The 15,641-nt window shown below is 37.7% G+C and overlaps 1 protein-coding gene across 3 annotated transcripts in view; it reads left to right on the plus strand.

Moving 5' to 3' along the window:
* MYO16 (myosin XVI) overlaps positions 1-15,641 on the plus strand; it is a 702,327-nt gene that overhangs the window by 198,928 nt on the left and 487,758 nt on the right. The gene's annotated exons all lie outside the window — the stretch shown is intronic.

The raw sequence follows: 15,641 nt of genomic DNA on the forward strand, positions 1-15,641 counted from the left end.
TATCGGTTCTGAATTCTCGATTCCATTTCATTGGTCTATAAGTTTACTCTATTTCAGTACCACACTGTTTTCATTAGTGTAGCTTTACAGTAAGTTTTGAAATCACGACGAGTAAGTCCTTAACTCTATTTGTCTTTTCCAAGATTGTTTTGATTATTCAGCGTCCCTTGCAATCTCATATGAATTTTAGGATCAGCTTTTTAATTTCTGCAAAAAAAAAAAAATTGGGGGGATTTTGATAGGGTGGATCAAGGTTTCTTTCATGGTAAGCAAAATATGTTAGTTATTGTAGGTCAATTTACCAAAAATAGTATAACTTAGTAAGCAGTTACTTACTAAAATGTTAGTCCTCATTATTTTAATAGTAATATAGCAAAACAATTTATATTCACTTGGTATAAATAAAACACATCAAAAATTCACCAAAAATGTGCAACTATGATTTATCAGAAAGTGAACATCATATAACCACCACTGAGGAAACAAAGTAGAATGCTGCCAGGATCCTTGGAATGAAAGGTTGATTTAACAGTTGAAAACTAATGTGATTTTCTATGTTAACTACATAAAGGAGAAACAACCATATGCAATGGATGCAGAACGTTTAAAAATCAGAAAGAAAAACAACTACTAAAATGTACCATAAAATATTTAACTGCATGGTTTTGGTTTTTTCAGTTGTTCGAATTTAAAACATAAGTATGGCTTCATTAAATAATCAATAATCAATGGGCAATAGTATTGCTGTGAATGTGTAGCAGCTGAAATTCTCTTGTATTGCTGGTGGGAGTATAAAACAATACAGCCACTTTGGAAAGCTGTTTAGCAGTTTCTAATACACTTTAATTTATGCCTGTGTTCCAGCAATTCCACCTCTCAGAATGGGTCTCTACAAATGATTGCATGATATTACAAAAAGACTTGTGCAAGAATGTTAATAGCAGCTTTATTTAGAATGGACAAAAACTAGAAACAACCCAAATGTCTACCAATGGGGAATTGGATGTACAAAGTATGGTATACTTATATAATGGAATCCTACGTGGCCAAAAGAGGAAGACAAACCATTGCTACACAGAACAATATGGATAGATTTCACAAACATAAGACTAAGACTGGAAGAGGCCAGACACCCCAAAGAGGACATGCTGCATTTTTCTCTTTAAATGAAATTCCAGTGTAGGCAAAACTATCATCATTGGCGGTGGATTTCTTCAGAATAACAGGTTGTCCCTGGGGATACCTGCGGGGAAGGACCAGGAGGGAACTTCCTGGGATGATGGAGATATCCTTTTATCTTGAGCGGAATGATAGTTACACAGGTGTATATACAGGCAAACATTAATTAGATACATATTTAAGATTTGTATGTTTTACTAAGTATAAGTTACACTGTACCCCGAATGAAAAACAAGAGTAGTTTTCGACTGCATGGAACGGCATAGTTGCAGGAAGTCAGAAGGCCCGACCTGTGTGGGCCTCATTCTGGACTTTATTGTTTCTTACTTCTAGTTGTCTGTTCTTGGATCAGTGCTCAAAGGTTTTGCTTACTGTGGCTTTCTAATAACTCTGATTTCTGGCCATGTAATACTTTGCTCTGTTTTTAACTCACAGATGAATTCAAGCATTAAAAAAAAAAATTACCTGGCCCTTCTATTCATCTTCCACGAATCAGTTGACAAAAAGCATCTAGTCTGGCAGGGCAAACTTTGCTCCTGTGAAATTTCAGTTTTAAAATGAATTTAAATGAGTGAATATCTGTGATGTATCCTATACTCAGTGTTGTGTCTGTCCATTTACCTGGTGAGGAAGACGAGGACAACAATAAAAGAAAAGTAAACCAAACAAGAAGTACTCCAACAACAACAAAGCCATGAATGTTCAATACGTTATCCACGTAGCTCTCCTCCTTTCACTCTCTCTTGCTGCCAGATGCCCTTTCCTTACTTCCAGGACCACCCACTCCCCTCGACAGTGCTTCTGTTTACCTTCTACTGTGATCACGAGGTTGGCTAAAGTCCTACCCCCAGCCATCTGCAGAATTCCACCCAAAAGAGGTCTAGAGATTACTCAGCGTGGGCGGCCATTTCTTTTCCAGGAATTCCAGTTACATCTTGAATTGAAGTTCAGTTGTCTCATTGATTGTAACACAAGGGTCTAATGTAGAACAAAGGCATTAGGTCACATGTAAACTGTATGCAAGTTCTGATTTAAATTGCCTATCACTGCTGCTGATGAAATAAAAAGAAAAATAAGAGTATTTTTAAGTATCAATTTATGTGTTTTTTAGTGTCTGATTTATGATCAGTTATATTAAATTTTATTTATAAAGGGATGTGTATTACTCTTTTGTTTTGTTTTGTTTTATTTTGAGACAGAGCCTCACTGTGTCACCTAGGCTGGAGTGCAGTGGTGTGATCTCAGCTAACTGCAACCTCTGTCTCCAGGGTTCAAGCAATTCTTCTGCCTCAGCCTCCTGAGTAGCCGGGACTACAGGTGTGCACCACCACGTCTAGCTAGTTTTTGTATTTTTAGTGCAAGCAGTGTTTTGCTATGTTGCCCAGGCTGGTCTTGAACTCCTGGCCTCAAGTGATCTGCCTGCCTTGGCCTCCCGAAGTGCTGGATTACAGGTATGAGCCACCGTGCCCAGCCAAGATGTACTACTCTCATACCAAATTAATATCTACATCACTCTACTTGCCCTTGAATAATATTTTTTATTAATTTGTGCCAAGTTTGAAAAATGGACAGAACAGTTTACATAACCTAATAAGGTAATATGTTATTCTCACCTTTATCAAGAGACTAGAGCTATAAAGTTCTTATTACTAGTTCTTGTTTTTTTGTTTTTTTTTTTGAGACGGAGTCTCGCTCTATCGCCCAGGCTGGAGTGCTGTGGCCGGATCTCAGCTCACTGCAAGCTCCGCCTCCCGGGTTTACGCCATTCTCCTGCCTCAGCCTCCAAGTAGCTGGGATTACAGGCGCCCGCCACCTCGCCCGGCTAGTTTTTTGTATTTTTTAGTAGAGACAGCGTTTCACCGGGTTAGCCAGGATGGTCTCGATCTCCTGACATTGTGATCCACCTGTCTCGGCCTCCCAAAGTGCTGGGATTACAGGCTTGAGCCACCGCGCCCGGCCATTACTAGTTCTTTAATCGGAATTTAAAATATTTTTCTTCTTCTTACAAGAAACAAGAATATCTTCATTTTATTTTGTTACTATTTGGATGAGTCATAACTGCAGTAAAGATAAGTCTGTATATTTTATAATAAGTGAAAAAGGAATGGATAAAATTAACAAAAGTTACAGTTTGATAAATATAAGTGTTTGATGCGCCACAACTTTCATGAATTTCAGCATTTACTTAACGAAGTTGCTCTAAATAAAATATTCACTTCCATAAAAGATACCCCTTTAGACTTTATTGTGGTATTTCTTTAAATATAGTAAAACCAAAAAATGATTACATGAAAATATATCATACATATTGCAAATTTGTTCTCATCATGCTCACTCTCATCATGGAAGTAAGTGACTGATGTGACATTTCAAACCCACTGCAAGGCAGTGAATTCTCCAAAGCTATCTCCCACTGAAGAGGTTTAAAGCACATCAGCCAGTTCTTTGCCACCCCTACCATTGAGGCTTGGAGTCTACATCCTTTCTCCTTGCACTTCGGCAAGCCTTTTTGGTTGCCAATATACAAAACAGAACACAGCCCATAGATGCTGCAAGACTTCCAGACTCCATCAGAATCTGGGCCATGCGCTCTGTGGGGTTCCAGTTGCTGTGCAAGAAGTCCTGACTGCCTAAAACCACTGTGTGGAAACTCCATGGGTAAAAACAGGTAGAGAGGCCGAGGCAGGTGGATTGCTTGAGCTCAGGAGTTCAAGATCAGCCCGGGCAACATGATGAAACTGTGTCTCTACCCAAAATACAAAAATTAGTTGGGCGTGGTGGTGTGTACCTGTAGTCTCAGCTACTCGGGTGGCTGAGGTGGGAGAATTACTTGAGCTCAAGAGGCAGAGGTTGCAGTGAGCTGAGATAGCGCGACTGCATTCCCACCTGGGTGACAGAGCCAGATCCTGTATCCAAAAAAAAAAAAAAAAAGTAGAGGCGCTAAAATTGTAGATGGATAAAGAGATTATAGGTAGGTAGACAGATGAATAGATGAAAGATAGAAGATAGATGACAGATAATAGATAGATGGTAGGTGATAGATGATAGGCAGGCAGGTAGGTAGGTAGGTAGCTAGGTAGATAGAGATAGATAGATAGATAGATAGATAGATAGATAGATAGATAGATAAAAGAAAATCTCTCTCTGTCATGTTCATGGGGCCTCAGCTATTCTAGTCCCTAAGTTTTCTCAGCCCAGGCATGTAATTGAAGAAACATTCGGAATGACCCATCCCCAGCCACTATCTGACCACACCACATAGAAGACCTTAAACCAGATCTGGTCAACATAGCCCCATCAAGACCCAGATGTGTGAGCAAAGTAAATGATTTTAATTTCAGCCACTGTATGGGTGTCATAAATTGCATAGCAACAGATAACCTGCTGTGACCCATCTGAATTGAAAGCTCTTTCACAATCCTCTCCCAGTTCAGAGGCTTCACATCGGTGTTTGAACAATGTAGGACAGCTCTGCAACCAGTTGCTCAGTTATAATGAGAAAGTCTGCTTTGATCTCCACATTATCCTGGCTTGGGCAATAAGTTATATGGCTACACTAGGAATTAACTACAGATGTATTGCCTGAGTCAGGGAGGGTTTGTTTATAAAAAACCAACTCATGTTTACTAAAGTGCACCACGTAAGAATAAGAGACTATCCCACAAATTTAAATAAAAATATGAACAGAGGCTACCCATGAAACTGAACATAAAACCCAGGAACTTAGGACATCTGCTTCACTTTCTTTCTGCTCTTCATGCCCTCAAGTGAGGCGACTCGCTTTTTTTGTTGTTGTTTTGTTTTGTTTTGTTTTTGAGATGGAGTCTCACTCTGTCGCCCAGGCTGGAGTGCAGTGGCGCGATCTCGGCTCACTGCAAGCTCTGCCTCCTGGGTTCACGCCATTCTCCTGCCTCAGCCTCTGGAGTAGCTGGGACTACAGGTACCCGCCACCACGCCCGGCTAGTTTTGTTTTTTTTTTTTTAGTTTTTTTTGTTTTTGTATGTTTAGTGGAGATGGGGTTTCACTGGGTTAGCCAGGATGGTCTCGATCTCCTGACCTCGTGATCTGCCTGTCTCGGCCTCCCAAAGTGCTGGGATTACAGGCATGAGCCACCGCGCCCGGCCTGGCTCTTTTCATTCTCCCTCTGCCTTCGTTCCTCCTCTGCAGCTTGGGCTCTCATTTGCATATTAACTATTATGGCCATCTCCATATGGACCTTAGGTCACCTTCCATGTCCAGCACCCATAATTAAGTAACTAGTCTCCGTGTCCCAATTCCAAATTCCCAGCTGGAAAATCCATTATGCCCAACTGGGGTCAGATGTCCAGGTCCACTCAGTGGTATTCACAGAATAAAGATACTAGATATGCAGGAGGACCCCTCTCTGAACAGCTGAAGGGGGTAATGTTCAGAAAAGGAGTGTGAACAGATATATACTGTGCTTATAGGGAATAAATGAGATAAATAAAACTGTGAGATGTGATTTCTGTTCCCAATTTGAAATGTATCCTTTGGTAATTCACATGGTGATTGCATCTTATTCCTGTGTTTGGGAAATCTTGTGATCCTGTGGATTTTTCTCAAATCTCACATCAGACACACACACAAAGGTGATATGAGCACTAAGACTCCCTGATTAATTAAAACCTGACAAGATAAGGATGTCATAGAATTATCTAAGATAAAAGGAAATGCATGATGAAACTGCAGGGTGGGGTGTGACTTCAGTTCCATGATAACATTTCTCAGATAGGACTAAAAGACATGTTTGAAAGGAAAGGAGAGTGAGAAACAACCAGTTTAACCTGCAAGTTCTGTTTGAGATTTCTACCACGAAAGCTTTGCTTCTAAAGCCACATGCTCGATAATTCTCACCTTTTGGAAAGCTTTCTCAAAGAGTGTCTACTGCCTCCTTTAAGCTTTGGTCCTGTCCCCAGAATTGACTAAGTAATAATCATCTGTAACATGCTTTCCTGACAGTTTTACAAATGAGGGAACTGAGGCTCACTGAAAAAGTCAAAGAGCATAGTCAGGGCCACAAACAGCACTGTGATACAGCCCTTTTGAGTCCCAGGTTAGATTTAAGGAGTGGGCAGTGACATACTAAGATACTTCTCTCCCCCTTGACTTACTTTTAAAAGACTCTCTCTCTCTCTATATATATGTGTGTGTGTGTGTGTGTGTGTATATATATACACACACACATATATAGTTATTACATATATATGTGTATGTATACCATATACACTATACACATACATACATATATGTGTATATATTATATATACACATATACATATGTGTGTATACATAGAGTTATTGCATATATACATATATATGTATTTATGTATATATAGTTATTACATAGGTATATATAGCTATTACAAGTAACGTTTTATTCGCATTTTAGTAACTTCCTCAGATATTGGCATGGTGTTCTTTATTTTCATTTTTATTATCTCAAGATACAAGCAAAATTCCATATTAGTAGTTATGTCAGTTCTTTTTGTTTATTTGTAAAAGTGAGTCATTTTTTAAAACTGTTTATTTCTAAGATTTGGCATTAAAAAGAGCATTTTAAACTTACATAACATAAATTGGCAGAGAATTTTATAGAGAGAAAATAAGAAGTGAAGCATGTATTTATATTGCATGCATCCTGGATTTACTACTTCTACATCAAGATCTGAGGAAATATGCTATCAAGTTTATGATGTTATAATACTGTCACTTTACATCTGTTCTGGAATATATAGAGAGTCAATGATTTATAGGACTGGTTTTGGTAAGCAGACCATTCCTGATTCCCACCAGACAATTTGTACCGCAATAGGATATGTTAAAATTTCTGTAAAACATGTAAGTTTGCCAATAGCTTTTTGAATATTTTTTCCATCTTACAGAAACTTGGAAATTTCATTTTTAGCAAAAAAATAATAATGATTACTATAAATCTAATGTTAGCAAATTTCTTCTTCTCAGTGAGATATAACTATTTTCAGGGATTCTTCTGTCAGTTTTTAGATAATGGGGGAGACTGCTCTGGAATTACAAAGAGACGACCACTGAATATTTGTCCTTCATAAAGCAACGAGAACACTGGCACAATAAACTTTTTCAGGACTTTGGAGATTAATCAAAGGCTTCCAACAATCTAAGAAGCATTTATAGGCCGGGCACGGTGGCTCACGCCTATAATCCCAGCACTTTGGGAGGCCAAGGCAGGTGGATCACTTGAGGTCAGGAGTTCGAGACCTGCCTGGCCAACATGGTGAAACCCTGTCTCTACTAAAAATACAAAAATTAGCCGGGTGTGGTGGCAGAAGCCTGTAATCCCAACTACTCGGAAGGCTGAGGCAGGAGAATCTCTTGAACCTGGGAGGCAGAGGTTGCAATGAGCTGAGATTGTGCCTTTGTACTCCAGCTTGGGCAACAAGAGCGAAACTCTGTCTCAAAAAAAAAAAAAAAAAAAAAAAAAAAGGCAGCATTTATTCAGGAACAAATGGTTGAACTTTGGCAAGAGCAGTGTTTTGTGGTCCTTCGACTTTTGTAGCCACATCCTCTTCTCCCTAGCTCTGTAGTAGCCCTAAAACCCGGCAGCCTCGCAATCTTGGTAGCCCCATAAACCGGTAGCCCCATAAACCAGCAGCCTCGGAGCGACTGGAGGCTGCAGACTGGGTTTGGATCTCCTCCAAAAACACCATTCTTAGAGAATTATCATCATTTGACCTCTCTGGTCACTATCACTCACAAGATTTGTTTTCATATAAAGTGACTCAGAATAAGCTCACTACAAACCTTTTCCCTGGGGCATTTGTAGAAAACAACCAGCAGGAATCCTTTAGCATTGCAACAATTGGGACAAACAAGAAACTGGCCAAAACACTTAGAAGGAAATGAGAGATCCATAGAGTACTTCAAAAAACTGTAATGTATGCCTCAGAATCTAGAAGGCTATGCATATGTTCAGAGCTGTGGGTGTGCTCATAAGATACCTGAGAAGACCCCAGTTTCTCTCTTAGGGTTGATCTTAAGGCTTTGCACAAGTAGAAGTGCAGACTAAGGAAAAGATGTAAACTGTCTCCAAGAGCACCACAGCAATGCCCCAGCACAGAAGCGTCCCAGCACAGAAGCCCAGCTCCTAAGTGAAGGCTAAGAGTGTTATTGCTTCAAGCCATTTAAGGAAATATGTTTACTCACTGACTACTACAATACATAAGCAGAGAGTTCAGTGGCTATGCATGACACATAATATAGATATTGCAGATTTAGTTAAGAAAAGTAATGAAACAAACAAACAAACAACAATTACAAGCAGAAACAGCAACCTACTCGGGAATGGACAGTGAATCTGATTTTCAAAATTTCCACATTTTATTATTTATCATGTTTAGTGTTTTGTTTGAAATGTTTGTCCCCTCCCAAACTCATGTTAAAATTTAATTGCCATTGTAACAGTACTAAGAGGTGATTAGGCCATGAGGACTCTGCCCTCATGAGTGGTTTAATGCTGTTATCACAGGAGTAGGTTTGTTATTGTGGGAGTGGCTCCCTTCCAAAAGGATGGGTTTGGTCCCTTTTGCCCTCCCCTTCTTCCCACCTTACCCCATTGGATGACCCAGCAAGACAGTTCTCACAGTACACTGGCCCCTTGATTTTGGACTTCTCAGGGTATAGAACGGTTAGAAAATAAACTACCATTTAAAAAAATAAATTAACCAGTCTGTGCATTCTGTAATAGCAGCACAAACCAAACTAAGAAACATAGTTGTCAACAAAAAATTACGAGATATTCAAATAAACAAGAAAGTATGTTCCGCAGAGAGAGAAAAAAGTAGTCAACAGAAACTGTGTCTGAGAGAGCCCAGATATTAGATTTACTGGAGAGGGATTTTAAATAAATGATCATAAAAATGTTCAAATAACGAAAGAAAATTATGTCTAAATTGCTAAAGGAAAGTATGAGAGTGGTATCTCCCTACATAGAGATGAACAATTATAAAAAGAAACAAATAGAAATTCTGAAGTTGAAAAGTACAGTAACTAAAATTAAATATACATTAGCAGAAATGAAGTGTATGTAAGCTGGCAAAACAAGCAGTGAATTTAAAGATAGATCAATTAAGATGATCCAGTCTGAGGTAGAGAAGAAAAAAACAATGAAGGAAAATGAGCACAGCCTAAGGGGCCTGTAGAGCACCATCAAGTGTACCAGCGTACATAATGGAGTCACAGATGAGAGGAGAAAGACAAGGCAGGAATAATATTGGAGGAACTAATGGGAGAAAACTTGCCAAATTTGATGGAAAATATTAATCTACACATCTAAGAAGCTTCTCAAATTCCAGGTTGGATAAACTGAAACAGATCCATACCTAGACACAACATAATCAAACTGTGAAAAGCCAAAGGCAAAAAATATCCTGAAAGCATAAATATAGAAGTTATGCTTCATGTACAAGGGTTCCTCAAGAAGATTAACAGCTGACTTCTAATCAGAAACCATGGAAGCCAAAAGGCAGAAAGATGACAAATTCAAAGTGCTAAAAAGGAAGACTGCCAGCCAAGAATTCTATATCCATAAAAATGACTTTTCAAAAATGGAGGAATATTAAGACATTAATGAAAAACAAAAACTAAGAGAATTTTTCTCTAACAGATCTTCCCTTCATGAAACAGCAAAGGGAATCTTTCAGGCTGAAATGAAAGACATTGGACTTGAATTCACATAAAAGATAGACAGCACTTGAAATTTAAACACATAAATAAATATAAAAAAAAGTATTGCCTATTTTTGTTACTCTAATCTTTAATTATATTTAAAACATAATTACAGAAATAAATGAACATAAGTCTGTTATAAATGAGCACACAATGCATAAAGATGTAATTTGTTTGAACATAATGACCCAAAGTTAGAAGGGTAGCGGTAGAGGGCACAGCTGGCTATATAAGAGAAAAGTTCTTGTACACTCTTCAAATTTAGTTGGCATTAATCTGAACTAAATTATTTTAAATTAATGTGTTAATTGTGATCCCTAGGGAAATAATGAGAAAATAAATAATATATGAAAATAAATGCATGAGAATCAAAATGACATGTAAATTAGTACCTATTTACACAAAAAAGGCAGCAATGGGGGCATAGAAGAACGAAACAGGTATAATACAAATAACAAAAAGCAAAATGGTAGGCATAAATCCTACTTTATCAGTAATTGCATTAATATAAATGGATTTAATACTCAAAAGGCAGAGATTAGCAGAATTGATTAAAAAGTCATCCAGCTATATTTTGCCTATAAGAGACATCTATTGGATTCAAAGACACAAATTGGTTGAAAGTAAAACATGGGAAATCATGTACCATTCAAAAAGTAACCCGAAAAGTGCTAGAGTACATATGTTAATATCAGGTAACTCAACTTTAATGTAAAAATTATTATTATAGAAAAAATAAGGACATTATATAGTTATAAAGGAATTATTCCATCATGAAGATACAGAAATTATAAATATATATGTGCCTAACAACAGGGTTCCGAAATACATGAAGCAAAACTGACAGAATCGAAAGGAAAAATAGAGCATGCATAGATATTTGAATATTTCAGTACCTTTCACAGCAATGGATGGAACTAGACAAAAGTTCAAGAAAAAGAAGACTTGAACAACTATACACAGCAGAAATTTATCGAACGTGCTATTCCACAACAGCAGAACACGCATTCTTCTGAAGAGTGCATGAAACATTCTCCATGACAAACCACATACAAAACCATAAAACAAGTGTCAATAATTTTTAAAAGAATTAAAATATTACAAAGTGTGTTCTCTCACCATAATGGAATAACAATAAAAATACTCAATAGATGGAATGTTATAAAATTCACAAATATGCAAAAATTATCTATTATGGGCTAAATTTTGTCCTGCCCTGACCCCTCCCCTCAATTCATATGTTGAAACTTTAGCCCCCAGTAACTCAGAACGTGACTGTATTTGAGAACAGGGCATTTAAGGAGGCCAATAAGTTAAAAAGAGGTCATTAGGGTGGGCTCAAATCTAATATGACTGGTGTTTTAATAAGAACAAATTTGGACATACACAGGGTGTGCCATCAGAGAGTCACATGTGAGGACACAGTGACGACACAGTGAGAAGGCGGCCATCCACAAGCCAAGAAGAGAGGCCTCAGAGGAAATCAAACTGTCAACGCCTTGATCTTGGACTTCTAGTTACAAGAACTATGAGAAAATAAATTTCCATTGTGTAAACCACCCATCTGAGGTATCTTGTTATGGTAGCCCTAGCAAACTACTACGTTAACCAGAATACTCCTATATAACCAATGTATCAAAAAAGATCTCACAAGAGATATTATAAAATAATGTTAGATAAATGAAATGAAAATATTACATATTAAAAGATGTAAGGTATAACTAAAGCAGTTCTTATGGAGAATTTTATAGCTGTAAACACTCACCTGTCTTTAATAATTTCATTTTTAAGAAAAGCTTTAGATTCACAGCAAAATTAAGGGGAAGGTACAGAGATTTTCCATATAGCCCCTGCTCTGACACATGCATAACCTCCCCTGTTATTAATCTCCCCGACCTGAATGGTACACATTTTATGATTGATAAACCTACATTAACACAACCTAATCACCCGAAGTCCATAGTAATAAATGCCTATATTTAAATACATAAAAGTATCTTCAATTAACCTAACTTTATATTCAAAAATGAGGAAAAGTAGTAAACAATATCCAATGCCAGTAAAAGGAACGATATAATAAAGGTTTGAGTAGAAATAAAAGAAATATAGAGAAAAACAATAGAGAAATCAATAAAACCAAAACTTGGTCCTTTCAAAAGATCAACACAATTGAAAACCTTAGCTAAACTGACAAAAAAAAAAAAATGACTAAACCAAACCAAAAGAAAAATTACTAAAATCAGGAATGAAAGAGGATACAATAGTGCCCCCTTACCCATGATTTTGATTTCCATGGTTTTAGGTACCTGTGATCAATCCTGGTCCAAAAATAAAAGATAGAAAATTCCAGAAATAAATAATTCCAAAAAGTTTAAATTGCACAACGTTCTGAGTAGCGTAGTGAAACCCTGTGCCATCTCACTCCATTCCATCTGGGACACGAATCAACTCTTTATCCAGCATATATACTGCGTACACTACCTGCGTGTTAATCATCAATATCTTCTGCTCTTGTATCTAACCATTGGCACCATCATGGCTCAGTGATCCAGCATCACCTGGAACACAGGAACCTTTTCTGACCTGTCATCAGAAGGTCAGTTGTAGCCTAATGCAACATCATAGTGTCTATGTCATCTCATCGTATAGTCATTTTATTATCTCACATCATCACGAGAAGAATAAGAGTGAGTACAATACAATAAGATATTTTGAAGAGAGAAAGAGACCATATGCATATAACTTTTATTACGGTATATTGTTATAATTGTTCTATTGTATTATTGTTAACCTTTTCTCTGCCTATTTTATGAATTAAACTTTATCATAAGTATGTACGTATAGGAAAATCATAGCATATATGAAATTTTGTTCTATCAGCAGTTTCAGGCATATGCTGGAGATCTTGGACTGTATCCCCCAGAGAAAAGGGAAGTATACCGTATATTAGAATCAAACTTAAAATGGGTTAAAAGGTAATACTAGTAAAATTATACGCCAAAAAAATTAGATAACCCACAAGAAACAAAAAAATTCCTAGAAAGACACAAATCATGGTAGGCTCATATCGAATAGATTTAATTAATAAAATCTTTCCACAAAGGAAAGACCAGGCACATGTGGCTTCATAGAGAATTTCTTCGAAATGATTACAGAAGAATTAATACTAGGTTTCATAAATGCTTTTAAAAATGTGAACAGGAAGGCGTACAGCCTAACACACTCTATATGACCAATCAAATAATAATAATGTCAGTAACAACAGGTATACCGAAATATAAGATCAAGGGAAACAATATAAAATTGAAACTGACTCACAGGTGATGCACATGATATAGCTGTCAGATTTGATTTCGTAATTACTCCAACCAACATGTACAATAAATAATGATAAAACCTTCTACCAGGTTTTAAAATCTATATGAAAGTATCAACTGGAAAGTGTAGAACTAAAAAATAATGTGACAAATTAAAATTGAAGTGATGGCTTTAACGATTGATTGTGCGTAGCTGAAAAGGATTTCATATTGTGGCAGTAGAAAATATCCAGGGTAGCATATTGAGTGAAAACAAAGGAAGGCCTAAGAGATATAAGGAAGATGAGGATAATGCTGAACACAATCTCAGTGTGATCCTTGAGGAGGAAAAGGACTGAAATGGGTTATAAGTAATATTTGAAGGGAAAATGGTAATTCAGTTTTCAGAACAAATTCAAGATATATAGCCAGTGATTCAAGAAGCACTACAAATCATTCTGATCCCTTTTGTCCTCTGTCTTCTCCTCTACCAGTGCCAACTAGATTATACACTCTATGAAGGCAAGATGGTTTTCTGTTTCTTCTCTGTACATCTGTACCTCTTGGGATAGTGCTAACTATTAATACAAAAAGGACGCTCACTAAATATTTGTTTCATTTGTCATAACTTCACAGTGGATTGGGATTGGAGAATCTAGGTCAATGGGGCCTTGAAGACCTTGGACTTGGCTTACAGTCTTCAGGATTTAGTCAGGTCCAGTTTTGATTAAGTTGAGTGGGAAAAAAGAAATCTTAAAGCCATGGCCAAAGTGACATGAAATGAATTTTTACTGGTTGAAGACTGTGAGGTCTCTGGGGCTAAGGTGGGTCTCAGCTACAGCTTAATTCCAGGTGCTTCAAGCTAATTCACCCATAATTCCCTTGCTAAGGCTGGAACCAAATGTACCTTGACTTCATGCCCAGCCCTGATGGGTCTCCTTGTCCAGGAGGGTGGCTGGTAGCAGTCTTGAGCATCCTGTGAGTGCGTGTGGATCTGAGTCAAATCAGAAGCAAACACGTAAGGTATGATTGAGCAGCTCACTTGAACAAAGACTTCAGGCAGAGCCCACCAAAGCTCCAACAATGTGGCTCGACCCTCTTATCATGAACCTACTGTTTCCAGGCTGGACGGAAACAAACTGAACAGTCCTTGGATGCTGATTCCCTTGGCTGTCTATGCTTCTCGGTATTACAGTCATCAAGGAACATAGGGATCAATGGACACATCTTTGACTGCCTGAATTTAATAACCTGGTGACAGAACAATTTACATCTTTCCGAAGCTTGGGTAAGGATCTAAAACATAGTGAGGGTTGAGGGTCATTGCCTAGACTCAGTCTCTGAGTGGAGGCCTCCCCATCCACTGCGGCCTGAGCACCTCCTGTGAGCTCACACTGATTATTCTGGATCCAGGGATCCATTCCAGAGGTCCAGCTGAATATGCATGTATTGAGAATACTGTGTGTCCCGAGGGATCCTGTGGGACACGAGGCACTAGGGGCCAAACTCTCAATGACAAATTAATGGGAAAGGATCTTCATCAAGTCTTTGTCACTTACTAATTTGGTCGCTTCCAAATGAGGCGTTCAGAGGTAATTTCCTGAGATTGTAAAATCTTAGCAGTTTTTCTCAGAATGTCTTTAAGCGACCATCTGCACCAGAATCTCCTGCAATGTGTGTGCATGTGTTTTTTTTAAAAACACAATTTTAGATCCCACAACAAAGCTCCTGAATCAAAGGACTGAAGAGATGGGACTAGGAATTGATTCTAATGGGGGCAGCAATAGCTCCTAAAGGTGCAAGAATGGGATTTTGGAGGGCGAAAACTCTTAGCTAAAGCAACGATTTTGTGACCCTCCATCCGGCCACATTCCATAAGTAGATATCCCAGCCTGTTGGCATTATTACAGTTTCACAGAGGGTGAGGGGGTGATAATAAAAAACAGATTGAGAAGCCCTGAACTAGGAAAATTCATCTTAATAAAATCCTCAAGTTATTCTTATACATCCTAAAGTTTGAGCTCTACTTAGGAAAGGAAATCTGTATTTCAGCAGCACTGCTGTGCAAATAGACGTTTCTGTGGTGTTGATAACATAATTTCTATATTCCTGCTTCTTCTCTTCTTGATTGACATGTTAATGAGATAAGATACAATTTTCAAAGGCATTCTCAGACGACTAACAACTGTATGGAAATTCTCAGGCATACATTTTTAGAAGTCTTCACATTGATGTTTTCATTATCATTTCAGGAGGAAAAAAATGACACTGGCTTGATACTTTGTTGTTATTCATTGTAACTTCTTTATTTAGAAATAAAACCAAACTTACAGAAAACTTTCCCAGATAACACAACAACTCCCATATATCCTCTATCCAGGTTTACCAATTGCTAACTTCTTACCATGCATGATTGTCCTTCCTTCTGTCTGGAAACTATCTTCT

Source organism: Theropithecus gelada, chromosome 17, assembly GCF_003255815.1.
Source record: "Theropithecus gelada isolate Dixy chromosome 17, Tgel_1.0, whole genome shotgun sequence".
Taxonomy (NCBI): Eukaryota; Metazoa; Chordata; class Mammalia; order Primates; family Cercopithecidae; genus Theropithecus; species Theropithecus gelada.